Here is a 14,533-nt window from a genome sequence, read left to right as displayed (position 1 = left end):
CGTGCTCGGTGCCTTTTTCCTGCAGTTTTGTCTCGTTTTTAGAGCCTTTCTTCCACCAGCTTCCGCCTTGCTCGGCCGGATGAAAGGCAAGTTTGTGAGATTTCCAGCAGATATGAATGAACCGCTGCACTCGTTGTTTTGGTGCGGCTGAATGGCACGCTCCGCAGTGAGAATGACCGCGTTGGCTTAAAAACGGCTTCTACCTGCTCATCAGATGTTTCCACAAGTATCAAAACACACAAAAGTAGTTTTCAACAAAACGTGCCTTCCACTGTGAAGGCAGTGAGGGTGGCCTGATTGTTTTTTTTTTTTTTTTTTTACGTTTTACAAAGTTGCTTTTAAAATGCAATCTACTGAATTGCATTTTATGTAATCTGATGACATTTGTGGCAGTTAATCTTGTGACATAGTATCCCAAAATGAGACTTAAATACAACACAAACATTCAAAACACACCTTATATCCGCATTAAGATCTTAACAACACATTCAGTCACATTGAGTTTGAACCTTTTGGCTTCTCTGCTCTCTGATGACTTCCTCTTTTGATGGTGCCTACAAATTAAAAGCATCAATCCAACTAATAAAGTACGATCACTTATTCAGTCTAGGGTTTTAATTTAGGATTGTTTTCATCATCAGTTAATCTGCGAATTGTTTTCATGAAAGAAGGACCTTTAATTTAAGTGAAAATGCCACACCATGGACAGAAAATCACAGAATGTCTCAAATAAATAATAATAATAAAAAAAAGTGCAGTACTTGATGACTTCCCACTACGGATTAGTGGTTTCATCTGTAAGATGTCAAAAAATTTTGAAAAATGTCAACATTACCGTCGGTAAACTCCTGGTTTCTCTGACAAATACTCAAAAATAATACAACTGTTAATTAAAAGAAACAAAGGCAACAACTCATCAGAATTGCAAAGATGACATTAGGGTTTGTTTGGCATTTCTCTCTAGTTTAATCTCAGCTCTTGAAAGCAACAAAGTATTTCTCTTATGTTGCCGCGCTTTTCAAAGAGACTACTGTACTTTTTATGTTGTGATATATTTCTTTTGAATACATGTTACCCTGCTAGCCTGCACCGCTGGTCATTTCACTGAAGAGAACAACACAAAAGCCTCTCTTTCTCTTAAAAAGCCACTCATGACCTAATCAAATATGAAGCTGAGGTGATGGATGACTTCATTTCAGAGAGACAACACCCCTTAGAGATCCAGGCTCGCCCCGCATTACAAATGGCTTCCTGATAATATTCCATCACCCTATTTTGTGTCTGTCACTCATTTTGCCAGCGATACCAGAGACCTCCTGTGAACTCCACCTGAACCTGCGCGATCAATCACGGCTCAGATCAAGCCTGAGCCATACCTGCCTGACAGCTCTTAACACCCCGTGTGTACACAAAGCATGTGTGCGCTGTGACAGTCGTTACACCAGCGCCCACCACCACCACCAGCGCCAACAACAACAGCTAACCTTATCTCTCCCAGAAAGGCCTCGCTCGCTCGCTCCCCTGCCGCCGTTCACACCCACTCCTGCCTTACGTCACCCGCCTCGCCACGCCTCCGTTCGCCGAGCTTTAAAAAGAAACAAAGTTTCTGATCAGCGCCTGTGCTTAAAACTTTTTTTTTTTTTTTACGCACGATTCATGCGTCAGTGTCAGCGTGCAGATGGTGGATCCTGTCATCCACTAAGTCTTGATGAGCTCTTCCTCCCTCACATGGCTGCAACTCTCATACCTGGCTGCTCGAGGATTTTCCAGGATACAACTTCAACAGATTTCACTTAAGTGTGATCTGCCACTATGACAAACATATATCTTGTTAGGGCTTTTATAGAGCCACCTGTGGCTCTCGTTGCTGCGTGGAAGTAAATACGCGGCGTGCACGCTGCGAAAGTAGACAACAAAACTTAATTAATGACTGCTCACACTGACCGGCATTTGACGACAGTGTTAGGAAAAGTGTTTTTTGAATCGCTTATAAAACATAAATTGGAAATCTTCCCAGTTACATAAGCCGATGTTTTCCAGTGCCTGAAATCAGATAAGTAATTCTTTTATCTCCCGTCTCATCGGGAAGCGGAGTGGCTTCTCTGACAAAGAAGCAGGCTTTGTGCATTCCTTGAATGTTTGCTCGAGCTCTTACACCCATGTACGCCGGACGTCCAGCCCGCTCCGATGCAGAAAATGTGCCCACATTCCTCTGAAGTCACTTCTGGAGTGTCAACAAAATCAGCCTTTTTATTTATTGTCAACCGAGCCGCTCCAGAAAGTGTCTTTTGACGGCCGCCGGAGTTCTGACCTCTCATCATTTTTGCTGTGAGAAACTTCGATTCATCTTCAGAGTCTATTGTGGGGCGTTCAGGGGTTGACAAACGCTGTTTTTGGAGTCCGGTTTGAGGTGAACCTTGAATTTTGTGTGTCACATATAGTCAGTGTACAGCTAGGATAAAAGTGCAGGACAGGCAGTTATCAGGAGTTTCAGATGTCAGACATCAGTGTCTGAATCTCAAGGTTTCACTAAACTGTACATCATTAGGAATCTGCTGCTACTGTAGACATCTAATCTTTAATCCGTTTAACATTAATCACTGTCACTTTGTCTTCAAAGTCAGCAGTACTCAGAAGCATGTAGCAAATTAATTAAAATATGAACAACATAGATCAAACAGAATATAACAGGGGAATTATCCCCCAATTTCAGCCCCGGTGGAGCATTTTAGCCTCTTTCAGCTTGTTGTTTTGGTCGGCTCTGGTTAAGATCATCTATAGAAGCAAAAAAGCATTGTTTCACATGGATGTCTAGATCTGTAGCTAACTACCAGCCCCAACAATCCAGAAAAAAACAGGTTTAAGATTTACTGGAGTTTAATAGAACTATCTGGGTGGTTTGTAACCAGACTGAAATCGTCTAAAAGGGATGTGCCAGCAGAAGGCCGTGACAGTCGCTGACCACCGAGCAGTCCTAATGATACGATAGACAAAAAGGGGCGACGCACCCTTTCGGTGGCGCTTAACCCAAATGAACCAAGAAACAAACCAACCATGATGCTGAACCCCAAGAAGGAGAGGCGGCCATGACGCCGCCTGAAATAAAAAGATCAGAAGTTAGATCAGCAATTAGCTGTGTCTTTCTACATTTTAGCAACAGCAACAGCAACTCTTTCCTAACACACACTACACAGTCATCATTATACAGGATAAGATGTTACAATCCCTTCGGCCAAGATCCAAGGAAAAACACATTTAGAAGCCCAGTCTACCTGAAAAACCGAACAGCAGGCTAGCAGTCAGCTATCGGTGGCAACTAGCAAAAAGACGCCAGCTGGCTAGCCTAGCCAACAGTAGGTAAGGAGTGATGGGATATGTGACTACCAACACATCTCCCCTCTGCAACACTCACTGTGTTGTTGTTCATTTTCTCTCATTAGTGTCGTGGCCTCGGTGATGCCCGTCCGTGAATTTGAGAGGCCGAGCTTCTCACAGAGCGCTGCACGTAGGGAGATGTTTGCCTGACTGTTGAGTCAGACTCCACCTTTAATACCAGACGACATTCATCGGGAACTCTGCGACATGACAGCAAACGAAGGCTAATTCTGCACCATTCCTCCCGAACAAAAGAAGCAAAAATCACAGACGTTAACCTTTTATCATAGATGTCCTGAAGCAGACATTTTTAGCCATGTTTCTCACTGACAAAATGTGCAAACCTGTTTCTATATTTCCGATCTATCTCCTTATGAAACTAACGACTTTCAGAGAAAATGAGCCTCAGCTCTTTGGTTTTCAGCCACCGCAACGAGACAGAGGACGGCGCTTTAATTAAGCTGTTGTACTTCTTTTTCCTCATCTCTGACATTTGTGTCAGTCTTCAGCAGCTCTCTAGCATTTCAAACATATCTAATTGGTTGGATATGAGCTCACACAGTTCACAAGTATTTAAGAGTGTACTCTGGAATATCTGAGTGTGAAATGTGTCAAGATTTTTCAGCGTGTCTTTGCAGGAATTATGCAACTTTGAAATGTTTCCTGGTTGATCATTAAAGACACAAGTAAACATTAACTATGTAACCGAGAGCTATGGGCACATTTTCCTGGAAACAATGACCACATAATTACTCCATACATGAAACTTTTCCGTGACAAACATCATGGGAAACTTAACTTGTTAATTTGTAATCCGTCTAAGAATGCAGTGGACTTCAGCAAACATTTGACAGACAGAATCTGCTTGCGTCGTGAGATTTACGACCTGTCCACGAATCGAAAACATTCAAAAACACACCAGTTTTGTGTGTATCCACATTATCCGTCTGAAGTCTGGACTCAGCCAATATCATAACACTGGCCTCCTTCACATTATGTGGTTATACTATTTAGTTACAGTCTTTCCACAATAGGGAGTCTAATTATAATGATCCAGTCGCGATAAAAGGAGGATGGTCTTGGAAATCCAAACCTGCCTTTAAAACCCTGAGATGAGATTTCACGTACAATGGACGGCCTTTGAGTGAAGTCTGGCATCATAATATTCAAAGCTTCGCAGCATCATATGCATACAGTCAAAAGGAGCTGATTGATCTAAGATGTAATTTTTGTAGTGCTTGCGCAAATTTAAGAAAAGTTAAAAACAAAGAGCTGTTACAAATTCAACATTTTCATTCATGTGATTGACAGGTGGTTAAAAATAACATTGGCAATGGTTGGACTCCATTGAAGCAATTAAATGATTTAAGCTTAATATGGATTTGTTTCGGGAAGGAAAACACACACGACATAGGATCAGAGAGCTCTGTGATCACACACAAACAGCATTTAACACAATGCCATGGTTGTATACTTTCCTAGACACAAACTAAAGTGTAAAACTAAGTGTACACGTTAAGATGAGAAACGTTTGCACTGTAATGATTCATTTAAGGACAAAAAAAAGCAACAAAGGGTGTTCATGGTTTCACACATAAAAGTATGTGGTCCCTTCCTGTTTAAGAAGAACACAGTTTAGTTGAAAGTAGGTGAAGTTGAACAAGCTGATGCGAGTGCTGCTGCTGCTGTTGTTGTTGTTGTTGTTTAAAGCAGTTAAAGGGGCTTTGTGGGACTCAGCGTGTTTGTCCTCGGGGCTGAATGTAACAGATGACAGAGATCTTTTTTTTTTTTTTAAACCACATCACTCAGAACGTACTCCTTGTCACAATTTTATAGTGTACTATAGAGACACAGACATCGCTGTGATATTGTTTCACTATTTGTACCTAATGTTGGGAGTTGACAAGGGGGTACTTGTCGTTCTTTTCCTGACAGGTGCTAATACCTCGCGCTCCTTCTCTTATTCTTGTATCCTGGTGACTACTTTTGATTTGGTACCGCTGCAGGCTTTTTTGTACATCATGAAATGCAGAGATATAAACTCAGTTGCATGCGTAGCGAGCACACGGTGCGACAACAGAGATCTCGCAGGTTCTTTGAGTATCGCGCTGTACGAAATGATTCTAATAAAATCTTAGTCGCAGACTGAACCGTATCTATTTCAAGTTGTACCAGTGGTTGCTAGCGCTGTAATATAAATACAGTAGTAGAAGCAATCCGAACAAACTTGTTTGTTTTGGGATCTCCTTCAAGAAACTTTTAATGAAGACTATTAAAGCTTATTTTCATATGGAGAAACAATGGAACAGTGTGTGGAATGGAAAGGCTGGCTCTAAATGGCAAAAACTGTAGGTGGCATTTTAGGACCTTTCAGCTCTTGGTTTTGGTTCTTTCACCAATCTTAACACTTTCGAGGAGCAACCAACTGTTTTTCATAAATTCCACTGCATATAGTAACTAACTAACCCTAACTATCTGCCGAACACAAAGATCAATTTTCCTCAAGAGCTATAGAAAAGAGAGTAAAAAGATGAACACTTTAGGTGGGAACATACATAAATGGTACTCAAAGCATGTCACAGTGTTTCTCACGCATTCCTGTTATTGGGGGCAATTCAGTTCAGTGTCTTGCCCAAGGACGGTTCAGTCGGCCTTTACCGGCAAGTCAGAATCAGAATGCTTTTATTGTCCACATACGATGAAATTACGACGGCTCTCCTTAGAAAAGACAACAAACAGTAACATAAATCAGGCCCCACCCTCCTTCCCCGAACCCATAAGTGACCCAACCTACAAAATAAATGCTAAGCTGGCCAGTGTCTGCAGGATGTATGAATGACCAATTAGATTCAAATCAAATCTTTTGTTCTTGGGAGTAAAATGTTGCTGTTTTAAAGATTAGTAAAATTATTACAGATGAATTAACAGCAAGCTATAGTATCATTGAACTTTTGAGATAACAGAAGCTTTTGGTTTCTCTCAGGTCACGTGTCGCACTGATAAAACACGCCGATGTTCTTTTATATGTGAAATACATTAATATGTAACTAAACATTGGGGCAATAAACTATTATACAAGAATGAGCCGGGGTTATGCCAGGGGAGTTCCTGTTGGAGGGTTCTCCGGGTGTTAGCTAGCAGAGGGCCTATTTATGGTGGGGCTGCAGGAAATCCTTTAAGTAATGTTTAAAATACCTTCCATACGGTATGTTAACTTTCTAAAACCGACTAGAAATCTAAAAATAAAATGCAAAAATTCTAAATAATGATTGTTTGATATCAAAACCACCTAGTAGACCCTTTCTGATTCACTCTTCACGCAGTAACTGTGGAAAATTAGAAATAACTCCTCCAAAGTAGACGTTTCTACACCGTTTCTACACACTGTGCCACATGTGCCAAAGAGCATCTCCTGCAGCGCAAGGGTTAAGGCTGACGAATTATCTAAGGTGGAATGGCACTATGACCCAGATGTAACCCTAACAAATGCATGACTTATCAGAAAAGGCTTTTTTGTGGGAAAAACCAGTCCGGAGCTCGAGCTGTCAGTCAGCCCGCAGAGCAAGCGGAGTATGTGGGGCATGAATGCAGGGGAGTATTGTTCGCCGTCTTATTTTAACCCAATAACGCCCATGCAAACAATCTTTCTTACGTTGCTGCTTGACCTATTTCCTCTCATGTAATATATCGTTAAAGCAGCCTTGTGAAATGGCTTAATTATTCATGCTTGATTTCAAAATGAAGAGCTTTGAGAACATGGCTCCACAGGAGGATTGACACACGCAACAGTGCTCTTACAAGCACACACACTGAGGCACGCTGGGGCCCGGCTTCCTCCAAAAAAAGAAGAAAGAAAGAAAGAAAGAAAGAAAGAAAGAAAGAAAGAAAGAAAGAAAGAAAGAAAAAAAACAACAACAACAAAAAAAAACAACGCACACCCTTGACTGACTTCATCCACTGTGTTGTGCACAGAGCATTAAAGCAAGAGTGAAGATAAATGCCCTGTCAGCGCCTTTAATGATTTATTTCAAACATTTCACTCGATCCAATAAGGTTACAATCTATGGCAGGTAATTGTTTATAGAGAAATAGAGGGCATTTTGTTTGTTTTATTGAGCATTGAGCAGAGTGAACACACTAACCTCAGAAATGGATGCACTGTCAGAAATATCAATTTGCCGTTTCAGACTCCGCTCTCTGCTCGTAATTCTCATCACACATATTAACATACAGTGCCGTCTTCAGCATTTTGACTTTTTCAGATTCAGCACCGCCTCTGAACTTTTCTCCCACCCCCCACCCCCCCCTTTTTTTAAGGGCCTGTCTCTCCATATGGTGTCCGACCAGCCACATACTATTTTTTGCCTCCCCTGGTGTGTGTGCTGCAGTTAGGTAAGGCATCAGAGCAGCCTGTCACTTGTCCCTTGGTATTGCTTTAGTCTGCGTCGACAGTGTGTCCACCCTGGGTTTGTCAGTGTCTATTCAGACCTGACCTGTCTTGTTCAGCACATGGCAGAGGATGCTGATGGACATTTCCAGTTCTCCTTCTCGGTGTCCATCACTCGTTGCAGGATGCATCCCTGACGCATCTTAGTTTGAGCTCCTGAAATTTGTTGACAGTTGCAGAGGGTGGTCTGCAGTTCTGCCACCCTCAATTATGGGAGATGTGATCTGATTCTGACTTGAGGGATGTAGGTTGCCTGCTGTGCATAAATGCTCAATTGTGGTCGATCGATATCTTGCTAATAGGTTTTGAAAATTGAAAACAATGCAAATAGAAAAGATGTGTAAACGCTGCCGAGGGATTTTGAAACACAAACCCAAAGGGCTAAGTGAAGGTGGGGTAAGTGACATCTTTTATTTATTTATTTCCAGTCCTGGCGGATTAGATTCATTCATCCCCTTTCATGTTTGTTGCTTTGCTGCCAGTCAATCTCGTGTTTGTTCTCTTAATTTCCTGTGAGTCACTGATGAAAAAGAAGGAGTATTTAATTAGCGCTCCCTCTGTTCTGTTGAAACGGTTAGTGTATTTTTTTTTCTTTTCTCTTTTCTTTTTTTTTTTATAGGAGCAGGAATAGAGCTGGAGTCTGTTTCTAATGGAGATGGAGGCAATCAGATAACCAACACTGCCACCCATGCTCTCTTTTCCTCTTCTTGAAGAGGACAACTTCAGCTTTTAATAAACATGTAATAAGAAGGAAAACAGCTGGTAGCTGCATCACAGATGGTGCCGTTCTTGGCATCTCCAAGGAAGGGACCACACATACAGATGGCTCATTATTCCAGCATTTGGTTATGCATATTGCACAAAATTTTATTCCAATGCTTAACAACCAGTATAAGCAATACAGGTGTTACTATATTTCACGAAGCTCCCCCTGCAAAGTAAGCAGTTGGGATCTTGTTTTGGTCATATCTTTTGATGCGGATCACTCGCACAAGCCTCAGAAACTACTTCTCCCTATCAATATTTCAGTGCTGTCTCTGTTTGTGAGCAGCGCCACGTTAATCTGCACTCAGGTGTGATTCACGGCTAAACCAGCTGTCAGTCTCGGCTCGACTGCAGCTCGGTTTTCAGAAGTGCACCCTTTGTGTCATTAAGGCAACAGCCCGCAAATACCTCAGCGGGCAGTTGATTAAGACAGAGGGAGGGATATTGATCACGAGGCAGAGGCAAAAATAAGTCAGCGCAGGCAGCCCGAGAGCAAGGCCAAACACCTCAGCCGGCAACCTTGACCTCGACAAAGACCCTCACACCCCGCACTTTCATCTCAACTTATAAACTCCTGCTGCCGGACGCCTATCTGCATATTACTGAACCCTGTTGTCCTCCGTGTATTATTTATATTCACTCAAATAGAAAATGTCACTGGCAAAAAAAAAAAAAAGAATAATTTGAATGAAAACAAGGCAAAGGATTCAGTCCCATGAGAGAAACGTGTTCTTGGTTGAGTCTTTTTTTAGGTTGACTGTTTTAAATTACAGATGCTCTCTAATTGGCCACGGTCAAATAAAACCCGCCTAATGAGGCATTGCATTCATTTGCTTATTTCCTTTCAAGTTGTTTCCCTTTGTATCTCAGAGCAAAAAGTCTGCTCTCGTGCTTACTGGGTATTCTTAGTCAAAAGACGATCATGCCTCAAATGAATATGTAAATATATATTTTTCTGCAACGGAGCCGAGCCCGCGACTGCGAGTTTACTCATTAACCAGAAACAGCGACGATAATAAACCCCTGAACTTCAAGTGCTATCTTACCTCCGCGCATTATATTGATGACCACAAGCAGATTTTAAAGTGGGGGCAGAAAAAAAACAACAACCTAAGGGTGCCTCTCCCCCTCCCTGCGTTGCCATTACACCATGAACTCCTCCTTTAACGTGATGATTAAGTGCGCTAATCACAAGTGAGAGCGAGACGTAGACACTTTTTATCCGTCGGCCTGCGCGCGTGTGTCCCGGAACATCCGAGGGATTTTCTTTCAGACCTCCTCACACTTGACACTCCATGTATGCTGGAGCTGTCCTGTCCAATTTATAACAGGAGTCAATGTGACCTTTATCCTGGCGATGACTATAATGTACTATAGCACATGTCAGTCTCAGGTCAGGATCATCCCCTGTGTCATATGTTTTGTCTTGCATGTTTTACAGTCGCCGGGGACGTACTGCTGCTCCTCTGTGCTGCAGCCTATTCAACTTTAAAATGAACTTAGACAGGTGATATCTTCGGTGTAAAAAAAAGAACATGTAACATATTATTGCCATAGACATTTAGTACAGTATGCTGCTATGGACGGATTCCTCTAGCATTATGCATGTTCGCAATTAGACATTATAATTTCACAGTAATGACTATTTTGAACCGAGATTTAATAATAAAAGCTTTTTTTTTGCTCTATTCTAGCCCACAACAAACACTCACAAAAAAGGAAGCCAAACGGTTTTAACATGCTTAAAAGCACGGGTAGGCGGCACAAAATAACTGTCACATGTTTTTGGCTCTAATTTCCCCCCTCATACTCATCTTATTGCTCATCAGCTAAGTTGTCAGGTCTGCTACGTCCCTTTGATGGCATCACTGACAATTAGCAAGACGATGCCACACAAAACCATCTGGACAGGCACATCTCTCGTTGCTGAGGGAGACAGTTTCTGGTGTGACAAAAATAAATCTCAAGGTCACTCGCTGTCACTTTTTAAAAGTATCAGATTCCTTCAGAGGTAGATTTATGGGATTGGATTTATTTTGAGAAGGTTTACTGGCTAATGACGAGGTGTCTGAGGCTGTTAAGCGGAGAGGAGGAATTAAATCAGCAAAGTATACAACCCTGTCCCTGCTATAGATAGATAGATAGATAGATAGATAGATAGATAGATAGATAGATAGATAGATAGATAGATAGATAGAAGTTCTATATAAATCTCTGTGGATGGTCTCAATTCAATCTTATTTATATAAAATTTATATAAAATTGTCTATATTGTCAATAATAACACAAATTGTCTTTTTTGAGTTGTTCCTAAACTGTTTTTGTGTGTGCGTCTGTGTCAGCCTGCATCCTGCTGCTGCCATCAAGCAGTGTCATTGCTATAGGGTGGGGGTGTCTGGTCTGGTCTAGGTGGGTGCTACATGTCTAAGTAACATCTACATGAATGAATATCAGGTCCAAAAGTTTCATAGCAGAACACTGAATTGTAACAAGATGGTCAATGTTATTCACGTCTCCTGTGAGTGGTTTTAATGCTGTGGCTGATTCATGTGTTTGTATATGTATTTATTACCCCACCCATTCTCGTAGACCACAGTTCAGAAACAGTATGTATATATAAGTTAGTAGCAAGAGACAAATTACCTTTTGAACCTGTATGAATTACATGTATGGTGATTATCAAAAGTTGTGCAACATTATTACATTTCTCTCCACAAAATTCAAGGGAGACAGTAAATAGTAGCCTTCATTTTTATAAATATAATGGCAAGTACATACCAAGGCAATGGCCAGGCCGGTGTTGAGGGCATGCTGTGTGAGACAAGACATGGTAGTTCATTGAGCAGTTTCACATTATACTAGATGGTCCTTTACCACCTTTACAACAGTGAATTTGTCTATCAAATTGACAGATGTCATACTGTACGTGTGATTCATTGTGCAACTATTAATACATATTTTCCCCATATAATGTCCCATTATTGTGGGGTCTCACATTAACAAGCCACCCTCATCCTGTTTATGTTGTGATTATGACACGGAAAGTTGTAATATTTGGTGTTAGCACTCTAATGCATTAGCAAGCTAATGACCGGCTAATATACTGTAGTAAATCTAAAAAGTATAATGAAAAGATGAAGCCAAATTACACCATTACTATTATTAGAGGAAAATACAATATATTAACACACCATCCGCCTCCAAATCTTAAGTTACAAGGTTGTGAATACCACAAGAGGGGGCCGCTCATATGAAGTTTTAGTGTAAACACAATTAACATACGACCATTTGACGGCAGCGCTGGAGTATACAAAATGAAGGAGGCTAGCTTATATACTGGCTCCGTCCACTTAAACCGCTTAAGCAATCACTGAGTTAAGGCCGCCACACAAATGAGGCATAGTTCATAATCAGCTATGAGACAAGTGTTGATTATGTGAATATGTGGTCTGAGTAAACTGTGTATAATACCTTGTTAGCAGCCAAGCTAATGAGCTTACTAACTGACAGGTATGTAGGCTAGCAGCACAGCACGGAGTTGTTTCCATTTCTGTGACTTTTTACTGAACTAAAATGATATAAAATTCAATAACCCCTGACAACTTGACCACCTTCATCTTTTTATTCACACTGCAAAACACAGCACCGCCAATTTTCCCTTGCACTGTGTGGTACACCTAGATTTAATGTCATGAAAACACATTAAATAGAGCTTTATTTCAAAATAATTGATTTTATTCATAATGTCTGGTGAGTTCTTGTGTTTTCTTTTTATCCCAGTAAAATAAAATAGGGCGGAAAAATTGTAAGAAGCACGTTCGTGGCTAAGTAGCGCTAGAAGGCGTCTTTTAGCGTGTTAGCTGTTAGCTCACCAGCTACAGAGGATGAACTACAGGCCTGGAAAGTAACATCACTAAGCTATAAGCATGACCAATTTCCCGAAGATGAACAGATGGATTTCATTATCTCACTTTCCTTTGAACCAGGCCTTTAGTCATTATGCATCTTAAAATAGTCATATGACTCTGGATGTCTGTTGTCTGGTGTTTTTGTCTCTCTTTTTTTAGAGGATTCTATGAAGGTCGCAGCTTTTACCATTTCCTGTAATCTCTCTATCTTTGCACTAACCTGCTTTATTTTTGCCAACCAGGTTTTGATCAAGGTTGCCGGGGCAAATGGATCATTAAACAGAAACTAGAACATACTGTCATTGTTTTGAAAAGCATATTCTACGCAAGCCCCGCTCTCGCTACGGTAACTCATCCGCAGCTCCTGCATTGTGTGGTCCCATGATGCTTCTCTGCTTGTGTGTGTCCATACATCATGTTTGTGCGCGCTGTACTAAAGCGGATCCCCTACAGAATAGGCTGCAGAGTGTCATCCGCGCAGAGTTATCCCTCACCACTGGCTGACCGTGGCATTATTCCGATGGGGACTGTTTGACTAATAAGCATTTTCATTTCACAAGTGCTGGCTCTAGTCAATGCTGCTGCTACGGCTATATACATACTGTACCAGAGGACACCTTGAATTGGAAAAAGAAAGGTGGCCAACACTATTAAAAGCACCCACTGGTCCGGAAAACACACTGTGATTTCATTACAAAAATCATATAATGGTCGTAAACACAATAACAAAATTGCACTTTTCACTTTGCAGCGTATGTAGAACAGAAAGAGCTCTCTCTGTCTTTCTCAAGAGAATTTCTTTTTTTTTTCCCCCTACACTTGTCACACTTGAATGCGTCTGATTTCGGTATTAGAGGAGAGTTGCACGAGTACTTCACCGAGCAAAAGGTGAAGCATTAACGCGCATGCATGAAAAACAAAATGAACTTTATTTTAGATGTATTGTTTCAAAAAGACAAGAGCGGGCGTAACAACACCAGCAGCAGCGCATCGGTTGGTCCGCCCTCTTTAAGTGCACGTGCGTTTCTAAAAGCTTTACAGTGTGCAGCAGATGTTATATAAATGTAGGTGAACGAAAATAGTTCATTTGCTCTGGGATGTCCTCCAGTCAAGTGCGTGTATTTTGAAGCGTGAGCGGCCCCTGCATATCTCGGCGACGCATACTGTATTAACGTGGCTGCTGCACAGTGTCCAGATTTCCTATCAGATTCATTTGCAGTTGACTCTGTTTTGATCTGAAGCCGAGAAAAGAAACCAGACCTCAGTGACCTTCTCCTCGCTGGTAGACACTCCATATTTCCACAACCACCTGCTAAAAAACTATTTTAGTTCTTTGATGCTACCTGAGTGTTTTCCTCCCACATTCGGTTTAAAGAAAAAAAAAACACACACACACACATTACAAAATGACCTCTTTCTTTCTGTTCAGCTGGTGGAACTGAGCAGTAGTAGAGTCACGGGCAAGTTTGTTTTCGCTCTATATTAATATGTATGTCTGTGCTGTAAATAATATTTGTCGCAAGCGCCACGACAAAATTCTCAGCACTGCAAATTTTAATGAGCAAATCTCACTACGGATTTTTTATTTTTTATTTTTCTTTGCCGCCGCGTATTTGCTCCTGCAGGTCAGGGTCAGGTTCCGATCCCGCTGTGTCTCAGCGAAGCGCCGCGATCACCTCGGCCGACCACCCTGACAACCTCCCTCTCCGTTGGTAGACTTCCCCGAAGAAAAGCCTCTCAGCACAGGGATTCGGTCCGTGGAGGTTTCCATCAGATGGTGTACAGCATCCCCGCAGTCTCTCGCGGTAGGGCTTTGGTAGAAGTTCAGCACACATGAGACACCATCATTTGAAAAACATCTGTCACTCTGACAAATAATAAGTGCATAGTGCCTCCAGGGAAAAGGGAAGTGCAAGCTCCATATTTTATTTCTTTCTGTATAGCACTGCGACTGACTGCTGTTTTGTGTGTGCTGTGCTGTACTTTATATCTAATGCAATGCATGCTCACACTGACAATTGACATTTTAAGGGCATTA

The 14,533-nt window shown here is 41.5% G+C and overlaps 1 protein-coding gene across 1 annotated transcript in view; it reads right to left on the bottom strand.

Annotated features, from left to right (window-relative positions):
• LOC125013685 (teashirt homolog 2) overlaps nt 1-605 on the bottom strand; it is a 39,024-nt gene extending 38,419 nt beyond the window's left edge. Inside the window, exon 1 of the mRNA XM_047594557.1 lies at nt 1-605. This exon is cut by the window's left edge and continues 713 nt beyond it. The gene's annotated coding sequence lies outside the window, so the exon portion shown is untranslated.
• Nucleotides 606-14,533: the final 13,928 nt, after the last annotated feature.

This window comes from Mugil cephalus, chromosome 1 (genome assembly GCF_022458985.1).
Source record: "Mugil cephalus isolate CIBA_MC_2020 chromosome 1, CIBA_Mcephalus_1.1, whole genome shotgun sequence".
NCBI classification, from domain to species: Eukaryota; Metazoa; Chordata; class Actinopteri; order Mugiliformes; family Mugilidae; genus Mugil; species Mugil cephalus.
This window is presented reverse-complemented; position numbering and strand designations above follow the sequence as displayed.